Source organism: Cornus florida, unplaced genomic scaffold (genome assembly GCF_030987335.1).
Source record: "Cornus florida cultivar Cherokee Brave unplaced genomic scaffold, ASM3098733v1 CherokeeBrave_3.0.0_Hap2_Chr11, whole genome shotgun sequence".
NCBI classification, from domain to species: domain Eukaryota; kingdom Viridiplantae; phylum Streptophyta; class Magnoliopsida; order Cornales; family Cornaceae; genus Cornus; species Cornus florida.
In genome coordinates this window covers 66,298,834-66,316,771 of record NW_026775581.1, presented here as the reverse complement: position 1 = coordinate 66,316,771, position 17,938 = coordinate 66,298,834, and the positions used below count along the sequence as shown (strand labels likewise).

General features: G+C 37.8%; 1 non-coding gene and 2 pseudogenes across 1 annotated transcript; 1 reads left to right on the top strand and 2 right to left on the bottom strand.

Moving 5' to 3' along the window:
- Positions 1-3,770: 3,770 nt before the first annotated feature.
- On the bottom strand, positions 3,771-3,869 carry LOC132287512 (small nucleolar RNA R71; annotated as a pseudogene).
- Positions 3,870-12,969: 9,100 nt separating this feature from the next.
- LOC132287296 (small nucleolar RNA R71) lies at positions 12,970-13,076 on the top strand. The gene has a single exon (XR_009472985.1). It is a non-coding gene; the product is annotated as a small nucleolar RNA R71 (small nucleolar RNA).
- Positions 13,077-16,696: 3,620 nt separating this feature from the next.
- LOC132287462 (small nucleolar RNA R71) lies at positions 16,697-16,795 on the bottom strand (annotated as a pseudogene).
- Between the last annotated feature and the right edge of the window lie 1,143 nt (positions 16,796-17,938).

The following is a 17,938-nucleotide window of genomic DNA, read 5'->3' as shown; positions in this document are numbered from 1 at the left end:
AGTGCTTTAATGGAATACTCTTATGGTTTGTTTGATGATTCATACTTATTTCTTGATGGATTATGCCTTTACCTTAGTTTAATTAGTTTAATTTGTATGTCCTTAGTTTAGTTGTAGTGTAGTTGCCCTATTTTCTTAGATAGAAGGACAATCCATGCTTGTTGTTTGATGTTCCATGCTTATGAAGGCAAGTAGTATAATTCTCTAGCTTGTTAAAGTGTTTAATTGTGAGCTTAAAGGAAGGAATAATGGCTTAGTTTGATATATTGTGCTATTCATTAGGTTGTCTAGACAGTGTACGCTTAATTAGTCATTCATGCTTGTTGATTCAATTAATCACACATATTGGTGTTGCAACATATATTTCCCCTTATTCATTACACATTAAGTATCTAGAAAGGTGATGTTTAGTGGTGACCTCTAAATTGCAAGATCCCTCTCTCTTGTTTTCTACCTTTATTTACTTTAATTGCTTTACATTGAATTTATTTACATTGCAGTTTTATTAACCAATTAAACCACCTTTTGATCACTCTACCTTCTAATCCGACTGTGTCTCCATATTAACATTGCCCCCAATCCCTTGGGACGATCCCTACTCACCCTAGCTATATTATAAGTTAGAGGTAGTAGTGGCACTGATGAGCGCTGAAAAGTGCGCATTTAAACCCCTTAAGCTTAGGTATTCTAGAACCTTTATCTATCTTATTTTCCTGCTTTAGATTGATTTCGTATTATTTCCATTTTCAGATACTTATCCCTAAAATAAGCTAACTTAGTCAAATAATAGCAGAAATGAAGCAATTCTGGGATCAATCAAAGAAATGAGCAAAGTAGAGCAAAAGGAAGCAAAAGGTGGAATTTCAGCAACTTAGATCGATCTCAAGAAAAGTTCGATCGATCCAACTTTCATCGATCTCAGCACTTCAAGATGGATCTGAGCCATATTTGTCCCTATTCAAAGATCTCAAAGTTCGATCGATCCAACTTCATTCTCTGATCGATCGAACTATCTTGTCCTTATCCAAATGATTGATCTTATCCAGCTGTACCACCCTACCAACCACTTTTTTCCTTTTCCCAAAAATATCTTCAAAATATCTCAGATTTGTTTTTATCTAAAAAGGCGCTGCCATAGAGGATCGATCCAACTTCAATTTGATAGATCTCAGCCATATTCGATCTATCCAAGGTCAAGGTTCGATCGATCGAACTTTCTCTAGTGAGAAAAAGTTAAATTGCCAGCTCATAAAAAGTTGTGCTCTATCCAATCATTGGGAGAATATTGGAGTACGTACCAGATCATTTTTGGGTGTCACCTAACCTACCAAAAAGGAGGATTTGAGCAAATTTTGAGGTGGGATTCACACACAACCATAGGGGGAGATTTTTAGAGAATTCTTAGTGAGGAAGCAAAAGAAAGGAGGAGGCTAGTGACACCATTGGAGGCTTTTCATCAACCAAGGAGCAGATTTCTTCCATGGAGCTTGCCCTTGAGGGTTGGAAGACATCATCCATGAGTGGCTAGACATCCTACTAGGGCTAGAGTTAGCCCTAATCATGCTTTCTACATCTTAATTTATGTATTTTTGAGGGGATTTGTATTGTGATACATGTTTTGACACTTTATTATATATAGATCTTGTTTATTCAATGATTTATGTGGTTTAATGCTTCCAATTGATCATTTCATTCTATCCATATGTCTATGTATGCTAGAATAGATGTTCATGTGTTTGTCTCTATTTCTTGTGTTATTGATGCATGTCTATGTGTATTAATGCTATAGATCTAGAGATTGTCAAAACATAGTGCTTAATGGAATGCTCTTGTGATTTACTTGATGGTTCATACTCATTTCTTGATGGATTGTGCCTCTCCTTTAGTTTAATTAGTTTAATTTCATGTCATTAGCTTAGTTGTAGTATAGTTGTTAAATGGGAGGACAATCCATGCTTGTTGTTTGATGTTCCATGCTTTTGAATGCAAGTAACATATGTCTCTAACCTTGTGATGTGTTTGGATTATGAGCTTAATGAAAGGATTAATGGCTTAGTTTAATATATTGTGTTTTTCACTATATTGCTTAAACAATATATGCTTAATTGGTCATCCTTGCTAATTGAAACAACCAAACACACACACACAAATATTGCAACACATATCTTCCCCTCATTAATCATTCATTAAAGGTGTAAAAAAGTATGCTTAGTGGTGATCTCTAAACCCCAAGATTTCTCTCTCTCTTTTATTCTCTTTATTGCATTATTGTTTACTTTAGTTTAATTTGCATCTAGTGTAATTCAACCAACCAACCAACCACTATTTTGATCACTCGACCTACTAACCCTAATCTTGATTCCTCAACCTAATACAACCCACCAATCCCTTGGGACGATCCCTACTTGCCCTAGCTATATTTTTAGTGAAAGGTAGTAGTGGCAATTTCTAAATGTAAAACTTGGCCACATTCTTCATAGCTCTACACCACTATCTTTAGGTGGTATCATAAACCATGGGGTTCGGGGTTGACGACCTGAGCCACACCAAGTTTTTGGCGCCGTTGCCGAGGATTGATTGAAGGCAACGTCGTATTTATGGAATCAACTAGGAATTAGTATTCTTTCGATCGTGTCTTTATTTCGCTTTTTATTTTTCTTTTTGTTACTCATTGTGTTTGTTCTTGTTTGACTAGGAGTATTGAACTAGGAAGCAAGTAAATAAGCATCCAAGCAAAGGAGCTAAGCAAAGAAAGAAAAAGCTAAAATCATAAAAAAAAAATTGCTAAGCTAAAAGCTGAAAATTGGAGTTGAAGTGCTAAAGGACCTTTGTGAACTTTTCCTTATTCAATCCTTAGTTAAATCGTCGGCCTGCGTGGAGGCTTGTATTTCAATTCTTAGATAAATCATGAGCCCATGTGGCGGCATTTTATTGTTCTTTGCATATTTTTGAAAGCATGGGAGTATAGGATCATTGTATGTAGAGGAAGTTTGTTGATTGACATGTTGTGAAGTGTTTGTCATTATTGCTTGTTGTGTTGCATTGTACATGCATGGTCCTAGATCATTGAGACCCACTCTTGTCCCTTTAAATTTTCATCTTGAATCCGTTGTTCGAAACCCTAGGGGAAGAGGAAGTTCTAGTTAATCCTTTTCTTTAATGGAAGGACATAATGAGGACCATGTGGAGGACCTTGGTCACATTGACCAACAAGGTATCCTCCACCCCAATGTGCATCATAATAACATGCAAGTACCATTAGGCATGTCGAGGCCATTTGTTCATCCACCACAACAACAAGGCTAAGTTCCATTGGGAATACTAAGGCCAATCTATGCTCCACCACCTCCCATTATTCAAGGCAATTGAGGTGCCCATGTTGCACCTCCAATTGCTAATCTTCCCCTTGCTTTAAGAGATCACTATGTGCCTAATGAATATAATGCACCCACATGCATTCAATTGCCACCATTTAGAGCACATCACTATGAAATCAAGCCACAAACCATACAAATGCTTCCTAATTATCATGGACTTCCAAGTGAAGAACCTTACAAGCATTTGGATGAGTTTCTTGAAGTATGTTCCACCGTAAGATATACAGACATGCCGGCAGAGATCTTAAGACTTAAACTTTTTCCATTCACCCTCAAAGACAAGGCAAAATATTAGTTTAACAATCTTAGGCCTTTTTCAATAACTTCTTGGGCAGAAATACAGCAAGAGTTCTTGAAGAAGTACTATCCGGTTTCTAAGACCAATGTCATGAGAACCTCAATTCGAGAATTTTCACATAGGGATGGGGAAACATTTTATAAGGCATGGGAACGCTATAATGAATTGCTTAGGAAGTGTCCACATCATGACATGTCCAAATGGGAATTAGTTCAATATTTCTTTGAGAGCTTATCGGATAATTACAAGGGCATGGTTGATGCTTCCATGAGTGGCTCTTACATTGATAGGCATGAGGATAACGTGTGGCATCTTTATGAGAGCATGAGTGAAAATTCTTTGTATCGAACTTTATCTTCGAGGAATGGTAGAAATTCTAGTGGTAGGAAGAGTGTTGGCTTACATCAAGTCGACCACTTCAATGAAATTGCCGCCGGATGAAATCATTATCTCAAAGGTTTGATCAATTCTTGATTAACCAAAACTCGGCAAATCAAGTATCTTCCTTCCCTAACCATTCTCATCATGCATCTAATGAGACATATATAACTTGTTCAAGTGTTTTACATTCTACTTCTAATTGTCCCCATGGACATGTGCAAAGTGAGCATCATGAACAAGTAAATGCAACATTTGTGAATCAAGGGAACAATCCTTATGGCAATCATGTGCAAGGGGAGGGCTCAAACCCTTCCTAAGGTGGTTTTCAAGGAAAGTACATTCCACCTCCAATGCAAGGCCAAGGTTCCCAAGGTTTTAGATCATCATACCAATCACAAGGAAACCAATTTTCAAATTCTCATTTTCCCAATCAATCATATTCCCAAAGAAATGTTAGAAGTCCCGCTTTTGAAGAGAAAGTTTTGATCACTTTGAGCACTATAGAGGCAAACACACAATTACTTCATTCTCACTCTCAATCCATTGCTAAGCTAGAAACCCAAGTAAGGCAAATAGTTAGTACTTTAAATGCAAGAGAGAAAAGAAAAATGCCTTTGAATGCCCTACAAAAGCAACAATGTGTTGTGGAGACTCATTCCTCATCGGAAGGTCACACAATAGAGTATGTCAATACGGTGACTACCTTGAGAAGCGGAAAGATTATGGATAACCAAGTGGGTATGTCCAATGAAGAGAGTGAACCGGTGCAACCAAAAGTTGACACCCGTCCCGTTTTATATCATATTCCTCCTTTATTGCATATGCATGATTTTTCAAATGAGAATATCTTGAAAAGTGATTTGAAAAGTGATTTTGAAAAGAAAGATTTACAACATGATTTGAAAACTTCTTGTGTTGAATAGACTTCAAAGAAAAATTCTGAAAAGGTTTTTGAACCAAAAGCTCCATTTCTGGATGCCTTAAAAAGATCTATTTCAAGTGACAAGCAAAAGGCCAAAACAAATGAAATTATGGATGTGTTTAGGCAAGTGAAAGTTAATCTTCCGCTTTTGGATGCAATCAAGCAAATTCCGGCTTATGCCAAATTCTTCAAAGACTTGTGCACCCAAAAGAGGAAGAGCAAAAGCCAAGCACCTAGAAAAGTGGTCTTAACCGAGCAAGTGAGCTCAATTTTGCAACATAACACTCTTCCAAAGTTTAAGGACCCTAGTTCACCTACCACTTCATGTATCATTAGTGATCATATCATTAATCGGGCTTTCCTTGACCTAAGAGCAAGTGTTAATCTTCTTCTATACTCGGTATATGTCAAATTAGGCTTAGGAGACTTGAAACCAACGTCGGTGGTTTTACAACTTGTCGACCGATCAATCAAAAAGCCTAGGGGTATCATTGAGGATGTCTTAATTAAAATTGATAAATTCTTCTTTCCTGTTGATTTCTTTGTCATTGACACGGAACCTGTCCCAAATCCTAAGAGCCAAATTCCCGTTATCCTTGGCCGTCCTTTCTTGGCAACCGCGAATGCCAACATCAATTGTAGGACGGGGATAATGAAAATCTCATTTGGCCACATGAAGGTGAAGTTGAATATTTTCAATCCAACCCCCAACTCATTTGACAAGCATGAAGAGGTTAATGTTGTAGAAAAATGTCATGACCTTAAATGTGAAGGAATTGAGTTTTTGAGTGAAACCAACAAAAGATTTATATTCAACCCTGCATTCTAAGAAAATTGTTTCGAATTCTTGTTGTGAAAAGGTGTGGAAGCCCAAAGATTGCATTGACCAAGGACCAAAAACTTCTTTTGAGCTTAATTCAACAAGTTCCTTAAAGAACCATTTGTTGGGTGGAGTTTAACACACTTATCACCCCAACAAGGAGGGGATGCATTATAAGATTTTTGATCCGGGCTAAAAGAGCCCAAAGTCTTGCTAGAGACGTTAACGACTAGCAAAAGCATTTCGTAGGGTGTCAAAACCCTATTTCTCCCTCATTCCTATCTTACCTTTCATTTCTTGCGAAGTCTAGATATTTCCTTTGAGTTCATATGCATTACTAGGAACTGTGATTAGGATTGCATGCACTTTCACGTTGGAATTGAGCATTGTGCACAAGTTCGATCCATCTCCAAGGAGTATTCGATCGATCGAATTTCTACCTGCATCCAACACTAAGAAAAATTTTTGACCTGTATTCAACCTGCATCCAAATCACCTCTTTATCCCATTGATCAAATTTGTTCTCAGATCGATCAGAAGTCCTTAGATCGATCCAAACTTTAAGTTCGATCGATCTTTAATTCCAACACTTAGACAAATTTTGAGCCTGCACAAACTTGCATATTTTAGCTCTCTGTCTCATTGATTGAAGACATTCATAGATCGATCTAAACTTCTTCAATCGATCCAACTTCACCATTGGATCGATCTGTAGTACCCAGCACTTAGAAAATTTTTGAACCCAAAAACCTGCATATTTTTACCTCTCTATCAGATCGATCGAACATTTTGTTTAGATCAATCTCTGTTCTTCATCTCACTATCTTTGACTTTGTTTTGGCTTTCAAATTTTAAAATCCAAAAAGATTTTATTTTATTTTATTTCATTTTCTTTTATTTTATTTTTCAAAAACCCAAAAATATGTTCAATTTTTAATTTTTAATTTATAAATTTTTCAAAAGTTTTAAAATTTTTAAATATATATATATATATATATATATATGTATATATATATATATACATATATATAAATAAATAAATATTTTTCAAAAAATCCTAAAAATATTTTTACTTTTTATTTTATTTTCTTTTACTTTTTATTTTTCAAAAATTTCAAAAATACTTTGTCACTCAAGAGGAGAGATCGATGTCAATTTGATCAGTCTGAAGATTCAATTCGATCGGTCGAATTGGCAAGTAAATGTTTTTAAAAATCAATTCAGGGTCATTCGATCGATTCCACAAGAATCGATCTCAGACCCTCGTTCCCACTTCGCTGCTGCATCCCAACTCTTCTCCATCTCCGGCGAAACTCCGGTGAGCATCCCAAACGTTGAATCTCTCTCCCTCTTCTCGGATCTAGGACCTCATCTTCATCTCACATTCTTTCTCAATTTCGGTAAGATCCAAGACTTCACCTCTTTGATTCAAGCTTCGATTTCATGAACACATGCTTTAACTGTTAGATCTAGGTTGTTTATATGATGCCTATCTCCATTGATGAAGCTTCAACCTTTGTGTATATATGTGTATATATGTATATATGTTTTGTATTGTTTTTTATTTTATTTGATTTTCAGAGTTATGGGCCGAATCCAGTGACTAGGATTGATGTTTGTTGTGTTGATGGGCTCACGACCATGTTTGTGAAGGCCCCGTGCCATCCACGTCACAGATCTGTGACTTTTCATTTTCTGTTACAGAGTTTGATCGATCGAACATATTTCTTCGATCGATCTGAGTGAGATCGATCCCACTCATTTTTAAGATCGATCGAACTTTTATCGATTTCTCTTTTTAAGATCGATCCAAGTGAGATCGATCTCACAACTTTTGTGATCGATCGAACTTTGCAGATTTACAACACACACTTCATCCATCATATATTGTGTTTCATGATATCTCATACATGCCCAATGCCTGTGTTTTCCACATTAGATGCATTTCATACTTATCCTGTCTAGCATGTTTTACATCATGTCACTTATTCCTTGTCACTTGCATAGATTCATGTTCTTTATCTATTTTGTCTATCTTATTTGACATACATGATTCTATGAACTGTGCTTTAATTCTTTATATCGACACTGACTTCCCTTGCAAGTTTTCTTTTATTTTGCAGGCCATGGCTAGGGTCAAGACTGTAGCTCGCGGACACTATCACCGTAGGGGCAGGTAGAGTTTAGACGATGAGGCAGATCCATCTCATGCCTAGGACCCCATTCAGGAGGACCAGCCAGTCGAGCCCACTCTACCTCAGTTTCCCTTATCTGACAACAGATTGCACTCTGCAGCTGAGGCATCTACTTTACAGGCTTACACTAAGGCTGAGCACATACCATCTCCATCACCATAGCCAGCTCAGCCAGCCCAGCAGCTTGTCCGACCATTACATAGATACTCACGCCTTTCAGTGGTGCACGAGTCGGTCTTCGATACAAACTTCTTTTCTCGATCGGTACTTACCCGATCAGCATATGATGATATATTACGGAGGGGCCTTGTAGCCATTCTTGCCCCTGTCACATACCTAGTGTACCCGAGGCTAGTACGGACCTGCAACCTGCCCTGTGTAACAAGGCGAAGCTGAGGACCACCATTAATGGTCATTTAATCTCTATTACAGTGGATACATTATCTAGATTTTGCCACTGTCCACGTGTCTGCCCTCCAGAGCTACAGGACACATATCCCACTCTTTACAGGCCATCATATGCGGACATGGCAGTTTTTCTCATAGGTCACTATGCCGATGGCTAGACTTTTGCCACCCGCACTTATCTTCCAGATGACCTATGGTTTTTAAACTTTATCTTATTCCGTAACATCTTCATGGCCAGCTATAACACACAAAGGCACGGCAACTACCTGACAGCTCTATATACATTCTACATAGGGTGTTGGTTGTCCATTCCTGCGCTCATCTGGAGTGTCATGATGAAGCTGTATGTCGACCACATTAGCAAGGCCAAGCCCAAAAGGGCTAAGTATCTCCTATTTGGCCATCTTATTACACAGAATCTACATGACCAGCACTATCCCTTCCAGCCACAGGAGAAGCCTGAGTCTGGGGCCTGTTCATTCAAGAAGAAAGATTGGGATAAGAGCTACAACGCTCTTATCAAAAGTCTCCGGGACGATGCTGCAGAGGCAACTGAGGATTTAGAGGCAGGATATGGCAGCAGTAGCAGACCCTGCAGCAGACGACGTTGCAGTCGATTCAGCTGCCGTACACATGGACATTGATTTGGAGCAGCCTGTAGAGGACCCAGAGCAGCACTCTCCAGTTGGGTCACCCGTTCACGATGAGGAGCAGGCTCAGGATCATCATTCTCCCAATCCAGCCACGCCTGAGGCCGCTGCTCACATACCTGACTTTGGAGAGTGACTTCAGACTCTGGGGGACGCCGTGGTATCTATCCGCGTAGAGACTGTCTCCATTAGAGCTGATATTACTTCCCTCCACACGGATATCATGACCGCATTCAGAAATCTATCCAGAGACATCCACGGAGCGCGACCTACCCGTCCTACCTCCTCTACTTGATCTTTTCATTCTTCTTATTCCTCTTATATATCTGTGTTATCTATATATTTTTTATACTATTTTTGCAGCCGTGTCTGTCGGCTTTGATACTGGATGTACTGTACTTTATTTTTGGTTTATATATGCTTTCTGTATGTATGTCCTATTTTCATATTCTTATATCTATATGTTTGACTCCATCAGGTGCATCCTAGTGACTTTAGTGAGAGAGGGTACTTCCCGATTTTCAGGACCACCCTTATCCCTCTTTCACTACTTTATTTGACTATCCCATTTACACTTGCATGTCCACTGTGTACTGTTATTATTCCTTTTGTTATCTAATGAGTGTTATCCAAGTGCCAAAATTTCAGGACCACAGTTAATCCTAAGTTTGGGGGGCTATGCCGCCTACTTTGGATACTTCTGTCCCGGCCATTCTTTGCCTTAGTTACATTGGTATACTCTTTCCCTTTTGTTCCCTTTGCACATTGAGGAAACTGTGCCAATTAAGTTTGGAGGTAATGGTGCTTTGCAGTGTTTATTTTTAAATTCAAAATTTTAAGCATGACTTGTGTATTTGAGGGATTTTCTATGATTGGTCCATAACTAGCTATGATTTTGATCTTTTAAGGACTATATTGCTTAAAATGTAAAAATTGCTTGACTTGAGAGTCCAATACTCCTTGTATGCCTTATGGATGCCATTTAAGAGTAAATTTTTCGAAAGATTGATATCATGCATGCACTTTTGGTCCACATCATCCTGATTTTGATTGTTTTGAGATTCATTGTAGGATTCTACACTAGTACAGGCACACACTAGCATTCATTTGTGGGGTACATGCTTTGTATATTATTGAATTGGTTATATGTCCCAATTGAGCTAGTAGTGCATTGAAAGCTTTTATTCTTGATAAAGGTGGATAATAACCCCTTTTCACTAACTAGCCGGGATTCTAGCCTCATCAAGCACTAAACTTCTTGCGCCGAAAGGTGGAGGGCCCAAACTCTAGGTTAATAATTGTTTATTCAAAAAAAAAAAAAAAAAGTTGCAAAAACAATAAAAATGTGAGGACTTCTCCCAAAAGGTGAGAAGTGGGAAATGATTAGATGGAGGTTATCTTGATTTGTAGCCTTGTTGATTTGAGCTTGTAAGTCCGTAGGGGTGTTTTAACACCTAACGCCCTAAAGCTGTTTGGTTTGGGAGTCATTAACCTAACACTCGACCTCATGGATCGCTAGAAAGCTTAATAGATCAACACATTGCACTATGCTTCCATCTTTAATCCTACAAAAAATTAAAAAAATTAAAAAAATAAGCGCACCTAGAACAATAAAGCTTTAATAAAAGGTCCACTTTTTGTCTTGATGATTGGTACTATCTGATAAAATTGTAAAACATCGAGTCTTTGCATGCTCATCTCATACGAGTAGCTTAAGTTACTCACCCCGAAGTTACTGGGGGATTGTTCATGTACAGGATTCAAGATTCAGAGATTTGCACTTGTTTTAGGTGATTTGGAGATTTGAAACTTCTTTTAAAGCATTCTTGTCCACATGCAAGTGTTAGCATGATTAAGTTTTACTTTTGATGTTGTAGTACATAGCTAGGTTTAAGTATGTCATTTTTGCCTAATTATATGTAAAGTGTACTTGGATACACTATTTGGGACCTATTTGATATGTATGATTAATTTGTGGCCAAGGGCCACCAACCTTAAAATTCAAGTGTATGTATTTAGATTTTAAGTTTTACATTTGAAATGTAATTTTTCCCAACTTTGAGGTTTGGTATGTGATTTGTAGTAAATGTTATGTAATGAGGCCATGGGCCATCGTAACATGTTTCAATATATAAAGTACATTTGCGAGCATGCTTGTATAGCTTAAAATCTTATTTTTGGAACCATTTCATAATGGGAGTTGAGGCTTGGGGTAAAGCCTCATCAATTTTGGTGTTTAGCAAGTCCTTTGGCACCTTTTAGAGTCATTTCAGTTGTCCAAAACTCCATTTCAGTCGACTGATGGCTTTTGGGAACCTCGTTGCACAGTAAAATGCACATTCCAGTAGCCAAAAACACCATTCAGGGCTATTTCGGTCGACCGATGGCTTATTTCCGTCTACTGAAGTGACCTTCCCTCAAAAACATGTTTTCAGCAAAGTTTTTGCCCAGTTTGGTCTTCCAAAACTCCATTTCGGTCGACCGAAATAGCTTGCATTCACACAGCCTATCTGTTATGTTTCAGCACTGAAGTTCTAACTTCAAATGGTCATAACTTCTTCGTTTCTAATCCAAATGGGGTGATTCTTAAGCCTAAAGTCAAGAATTTTGAGTCAAATTTCAAATGGTACAAATTCCATTCTCAGATTCAAATCACAGTGGTAGTTATTCATATTTTAGTGAGATAGTGTCAGTTTTTGCTTAAACCAGAAATGGGCATTTTTATGGGATTCTTGTCCAAAATTCTTAGAACCTCTTGGAATGTTGTGAAATGATTAGATTAGGTTCTATTCACCTTGTTTGACTTATTTATAGTCAATTTTCTCTTTTTATTTATGAATTAACCATTTTGCCCCTTGGATATTAGATATTGGATTTTGCCCGCTTTGACTCTCGTTTGCTCATTCGTTTACCTTGAGCTCGGTGACTTCATGGAAGGTTACATTGGTGTCTTAGACATGGTTTATATCTCTAAAGACTTTGGTTTATCTTTTGCTTCCGCATTTTGGATCCGTTTTCGGGTCAACTTTTGGTTCATCACTGACGCACCGGGTTGAAAAACTTAGGTCACTACAACCTTTCTCTCGCACATTTAAAGAATTAGGTAATTGCCTAATTTGAACTTCAAGCTTTGAAATTGATTGAGAGTGAGAATGAAACAATTGATTATCTTTTCAGAGATCACCTAAGGCTTCCAAGACCTTGTCCTCAAAAGTAGGACGTTTGGGAGGCGCTTGATTTGGATTAGAGTAAGATAGAGAATTTGATGCTTGAGGATGAGAATATTGATTCACATTGTGAGGATAGCATGAAGGATAGTAACCTTGAGAATTCTAATTTTGATTTTGGAGATGTGGGGGAACATACTTTGCTTGGTAACCTTGAGTTTGAGGAGGGTTCACACCATCTCCTTGATTTTTCCATGCAAAGTTTGGATGATTCTTCCACCCCGGATTGTAAGTATTAGAATGAGGGTTGTTCCCTTGATGAATGAAAGCTGCATTTACTTGTTCTTGCGACTCACTTGGTATGATTTGTCCAAGAGGGCAATTTGAAGTATGGTGAGTGTAACTAGAACAAGTTATGCACATTTTATTGGAATTGTGAGGATAAGATTGAATTGCTGGACCTTGATTCAAAAGGAATTTATCAAACCTTTTAATAAGATTTTTGACCTCAGTGGCAAATTCCATGGAAAAGTCTATTTGACATAGAGCTTTCTTTCCTCCCACATTTGCTAGGCGACCCCCCTAGAAGATGAAGACCTACGCATTGAGTTTTCACTCATTTTTTCAAAGAGATGCCAAATTTCATCTTCATTTATTTCAATGTTGCTTCTGCAACATGAATCATCAACAATGCCCTTATTAACATCGTATAAACTTGAAAAGAAACATTGAACTAATTGCCAATTTAGGTATGTCATGATGTGGACACTTCAGTAGCAAGTCATTCAAACCTTCCCATGCTTCATGAAGGGGTTCTCCTTCTTCTTGTTTAAATTCACGAATAGAAGTTCTCAAGGCATCAGTTCAACTCGCGGGGTAATACTTCTTTAGGAACTCTTGTTGCAATTGTGCCCAAAAAATGATTGTATTTAGCCGCAAGTTGTTAAATAAATATTTTGCTTTATCCCAAAGAGTGAAAGGGAAAAACTTCATTTTTAGGACTTCTTCCGACACATCCATGATTTTCATGATGGAACAAACTTCCAAGAACTCATCTAAATGTTTATAAGGCTCAACCCTTAGAAAAGGGGGCACATGTTAATGGTAGAAGCCTTAATCTCATAATGATGAGCACGGAAATTTGGCAATTGAATGCAAGTGGGTGCATTATATTGACTTGGAGTGCAACGATCCCTAAGGACCATTGGAGGATTGAGAGGAAGGTATGCCATTTGACTTTGTTGAGGGTATTTTATTTGAACATATTGTTGTTGTTGCTCACCAATTGGGGGAACAACATTTGGCCTTGGCATCCCTAGAATAGGTTGTTGCACCATATGATTGATTGGTCATGGCATTCCCAAGGGTGGATGCACACCTTGAGTGATGAGCACACTTCTTAAGCTTAGGCATTCTAATACCTTTATCTATCTTACTTTGCCGTTTTAGATTGATTTCGTATTATTTCCATTTTCAAGCACTTATCCTGAAAATAAGCTAACTCAGCCAAATAAGAGCTTAATAAAAGCAATTATGGGATTAATCAAAGAAATGAGCAAAGTGGAGAAAGAAGGAAGCAAATGAAGCTAAAGGTGGCAAGCAGAAAAGTTCGATCGATCCAAGTTCAAGGTTTGATCGATCGAACAATTATGGATCTCAACACTTCAAGATAGATCCAAGGCTTGACCCAAAAGCATAAAGTTCCAAAAGTTTGATCAATCCAACACCATCCTTCAATCGATCGAACACTTTTGTCCTTATTCAAATCCTATCCACAACTATACCATCCACTAACCACTTTTGTCCTTTTCCCATAAATATCTCCCATAAATATCTCGGATTTGTCTTTTTTCCAAAAAGCTCAGCTAGTTGGATCTATCCAGCCTAAGTTCGATCGATCTCACGTATTTTCGATCAATCCAAGTTCAAGGTTCGATTGATCGAACTTCCTCCAGTGCGAAAAAGTTAAAATTCCATCTCATTGAAAATTGTCCTTTATCCAATCATTAGGGAATATTGTGTGCACGACCTGAGCACATTTTGGGTGTCATTTTGACCTACCTATATAAGGATAAGGATTGATTTTACAAAAGGGGGCCAACATTATTTTCATATCATCTCTTGGAGAGGAAGCTTAGAGGCGGAGGAGGCTAGAGACACCATTGGAGACTCTTCATCAACAAGGAGCAGATTTCAGCCATCGAATTAGCCCTTGAGGGTTGGAGCATCATCACCATGAGTTGCTAGACATCCTCTTGGGGCTAGAGTTAGCCCCAAGCATGCTTTCTATATCTTAATCTTGTGTATTATTAAGGGATTAGTGTTGTAATTGATGTTTTGACACTTTGATATATATAGATCTTGTTTATTCAATGATTTATGTCATTTAATGCTTCCAATTGGTCATTTCATTCTATCCATATGTCTATGTACGCTAGAATAAATGTTCATGTGTTTGTCTCTAGATTTTGTGTTATTGATGCATGTCTATGTGTATTGATGCTATAGATTTGGAGATTGTCAAAACATTATGATTAAAAGAATGCTTTTGTGATTCTCTTGATGGTTCATGCTTATCTCTTGATGGATTGTGCCTCTCCCTTAGTTTATTTTCATGCTAGTAGTGTAGATGTAGTGTAGTGCTAAATGGGAGGACAATCCATGCTAGTTGTTTGATGTTCCATACTTTTGAATGCAATTAGCATATGTCTCTATCATTGTGTTGTATTTGGATTGTGAGCTTAATGAAAAAATTAATGACTTGTTTTGATTTATTGTGCCTTTCACTTGTTGTTTTGATAATATATGCTTCATTGCTTAGATATATTATGCCTTTCACATGATGTTTAGACAGTACATGCTTAATTAGGCATCCTTGCTTGTTGAATCAACCAAATACACACATACCAATACTGCAACCCACTATTTGCCCTCATTAATCACTTGTCAATGATATAGAAATGCATTGCTTAGTGGTGATCTCTAAACCCCAAGATCTCTCTCTCTCTCTCTCTTTCTTACTTACTCTTAATTGCACTCTTTTGCTATTACTTAGTTCAATTTAGTTGCTCTTTAATCAACCAACCAACCAATTGTTTGATCACTCGACCTACTAGCCCTAATTGTGATTCCACGACATTGCTCAATCCCCATAATCCCTTGGGACGATCCCTACTCACTCTTACTACTTTAGTAGTAGTGTTGGTAGTGGTTTTTATAAATTTAAACTTGATCCAAAAGGCTTTTCTTGAACCACACATTCACTACATCAATTTTGGCGCCGTTGCCGGGGATTTGTTGATTAGATTTGGCAACGTCGGATTTGTGGAATTGATTAGGATTAGTACTCTTTTGATCGTGTCTTTACTCTATTGTTATTTTTCTTTTTGGTTTCTTATTGTGTTGTTCTTACTTAACAAGGTGCATTGTTGGAGAGGAAGCAAGCAAAGGAGCCATTGATCATTCAATTCAAGCAAGAAAAGAAAGCAAAAAGCTAAAAATTCTAAAATTGCTAAGCCAAGCTTTAAAATTTGGAGTTGAAGTGCTAAAGGACCTTTGTGAGATTTTCTTTACTCAATCCCTTCATTAAATCGTCGGCCCGCGTGGAGGCTTTTTTTTTATTATCTTGCATCATTGTTGTTAAAGTATGGGGGTATGAATTAAATGTTTATGGAAGAAGTCTAATTGCATTGTTGTGAAGGTATAGTGTTTGTCATTCTTTGTGTTTGTTGTGTTTTGTATTGTGTATGCATGGGCGTCGTTCATTGAGACCAACTCTTGTCCCTCTTGATTTCATCTTAAATCTATCGTTAGAAATCCTAGGGGAAGAGGAAGTTCAAATAGAGCCAATCTTTCAGTGGATGACCATAATGATAATCATGTTGAGGACATTGGTCACATAGACCAACAAGGTATCCTTCATCCCAATGCGCACAATGAGAACATACAAGTACCATTAGGCATGCCTAGGCCATTCATTCACCGTCCACCACAACAACAAGGCCAAGTTCCATATGGAATGCCAAGGCCAATGTATGCTCCACAACCTCACATCAACAATCAAGGAATTAAAAACAAAGTGTTCATGTTGCACCTCAAGTAGCTAATCCACCTCTTGCTTTAAGAGACCATTATGTGCCTAATGAGTATAATGCACCAACATGTATCCAATTGCCTCCATTTAGAGCACATCATTATGAAATTTAGCCACAAACCATTCAAATGCTTCCTAACTATCATGGACTTCCAAGTGAAGAACCTTACAAGCATTTGGATGAGTTTCTTGAAGTATGTTCCACCGTAAAATATACGGACATGCCGGAAGAGGTTTTAAGACTCAAACTTTTTCCATTCACCTTAAAAGACAAGGCAAAGTATTGGTTTAATAATATTAGGCCTTTTTCAATCACTTCTTGGGCAGAAATGCAACAAGAGTTCTTGAAGAAGTACTATCCGGTTTCTAAGACCAATGCCATGAGGACCTCAATTCGAGAATTTTCACATGGGGATGGAGAAACATTTCATGAGGCATGGGAACGCTTCAATGAATTGCTTAGGAAGTGTCCACATCATGACATGCCCAAATGGCAATTAGTTCAATATTTCTTTGAGAGCTTATCGGACAACTATAAGGGTATGGTTGATGCTTCCATGGGTGGCTCTTACATTGATAGGCATAAGGATGACATGTGGCATCTCTATGAAAGCATGAGTGAAAATTCTTTGCATAGAACACTATCATCCAAGAATGGTAGAAATTCACAAGGTAGGAAGAGTGTTGGCTTATATCAAGTCAAACATTCAAATGAAATAGCCGCTGAAATGAAGTCTTTGTCTCAAAGGTTTGATCAATTTTTTATTAACCAAAACTCGGTGAACCAAGTATCTTCCTTCCCTAACCATTCTCATCGTGCATCAAATGAAACATGTATGACTTGTTCTAGTGTTCTTCATTCTACTTCTCATTGTCCTCATGGACAAGTGCAAAATGAACCTAATGAATAAGTCAATGCGACTTTTGTGAACCAAGGGAACAATCCTTATGGTACTCACTACAATCCAAGTTGGAGGAATCATCCGAATTTATCTTGGAAAAACCAAGGAGAGGGCTCAAACCCTTCCCAAGGCAGTTTTCAAGGGAAGTACATTCCACCTCCACTTCAAAACCAAGGATCCCAAGGTTATAGACCCTATCAATCATAGGGGAATCAATTTGCTAATTCTCATTTTCCCAACCAATCCTATTCCCAAGGTAATACTAGAAGTCCCGCCTTTGAAGAGAAAGTTTTGAATGCTTTGGGCACTTTAGAGGCTAACACTCAATTGCTTCATTCTCACTCTCAATCTATTGCAAAGCTAGAAACCCAAGTAGGGCAAATAGCAAGCACTCTTAATGCAAGAGATAAGGGAAAGATGCCTATAAATGCCCCACCTAAGCAACAATGTGTTGTGGAAACCCATTCCTCATCAGAAGGCCACACCATTGAACATGTTAATGTAGTGACTACCTTGCGGAGTGGTAGGATTGTGAACAATCAAGTTGGAATGTCTAATGAAGAGAGCGAACAGATGCAACCTCAAGTTGTCACCCGTCCCGTTTCACATCACATTCCTCCTTCATTCCATACACATAATCTTGTAAATGAGAAAGTTTTAAAAGATGTGTTTAAAAAAGAAGTTTTGAAAAATGATGTTGAAAAGGTTTTATTGAAAAATGATTT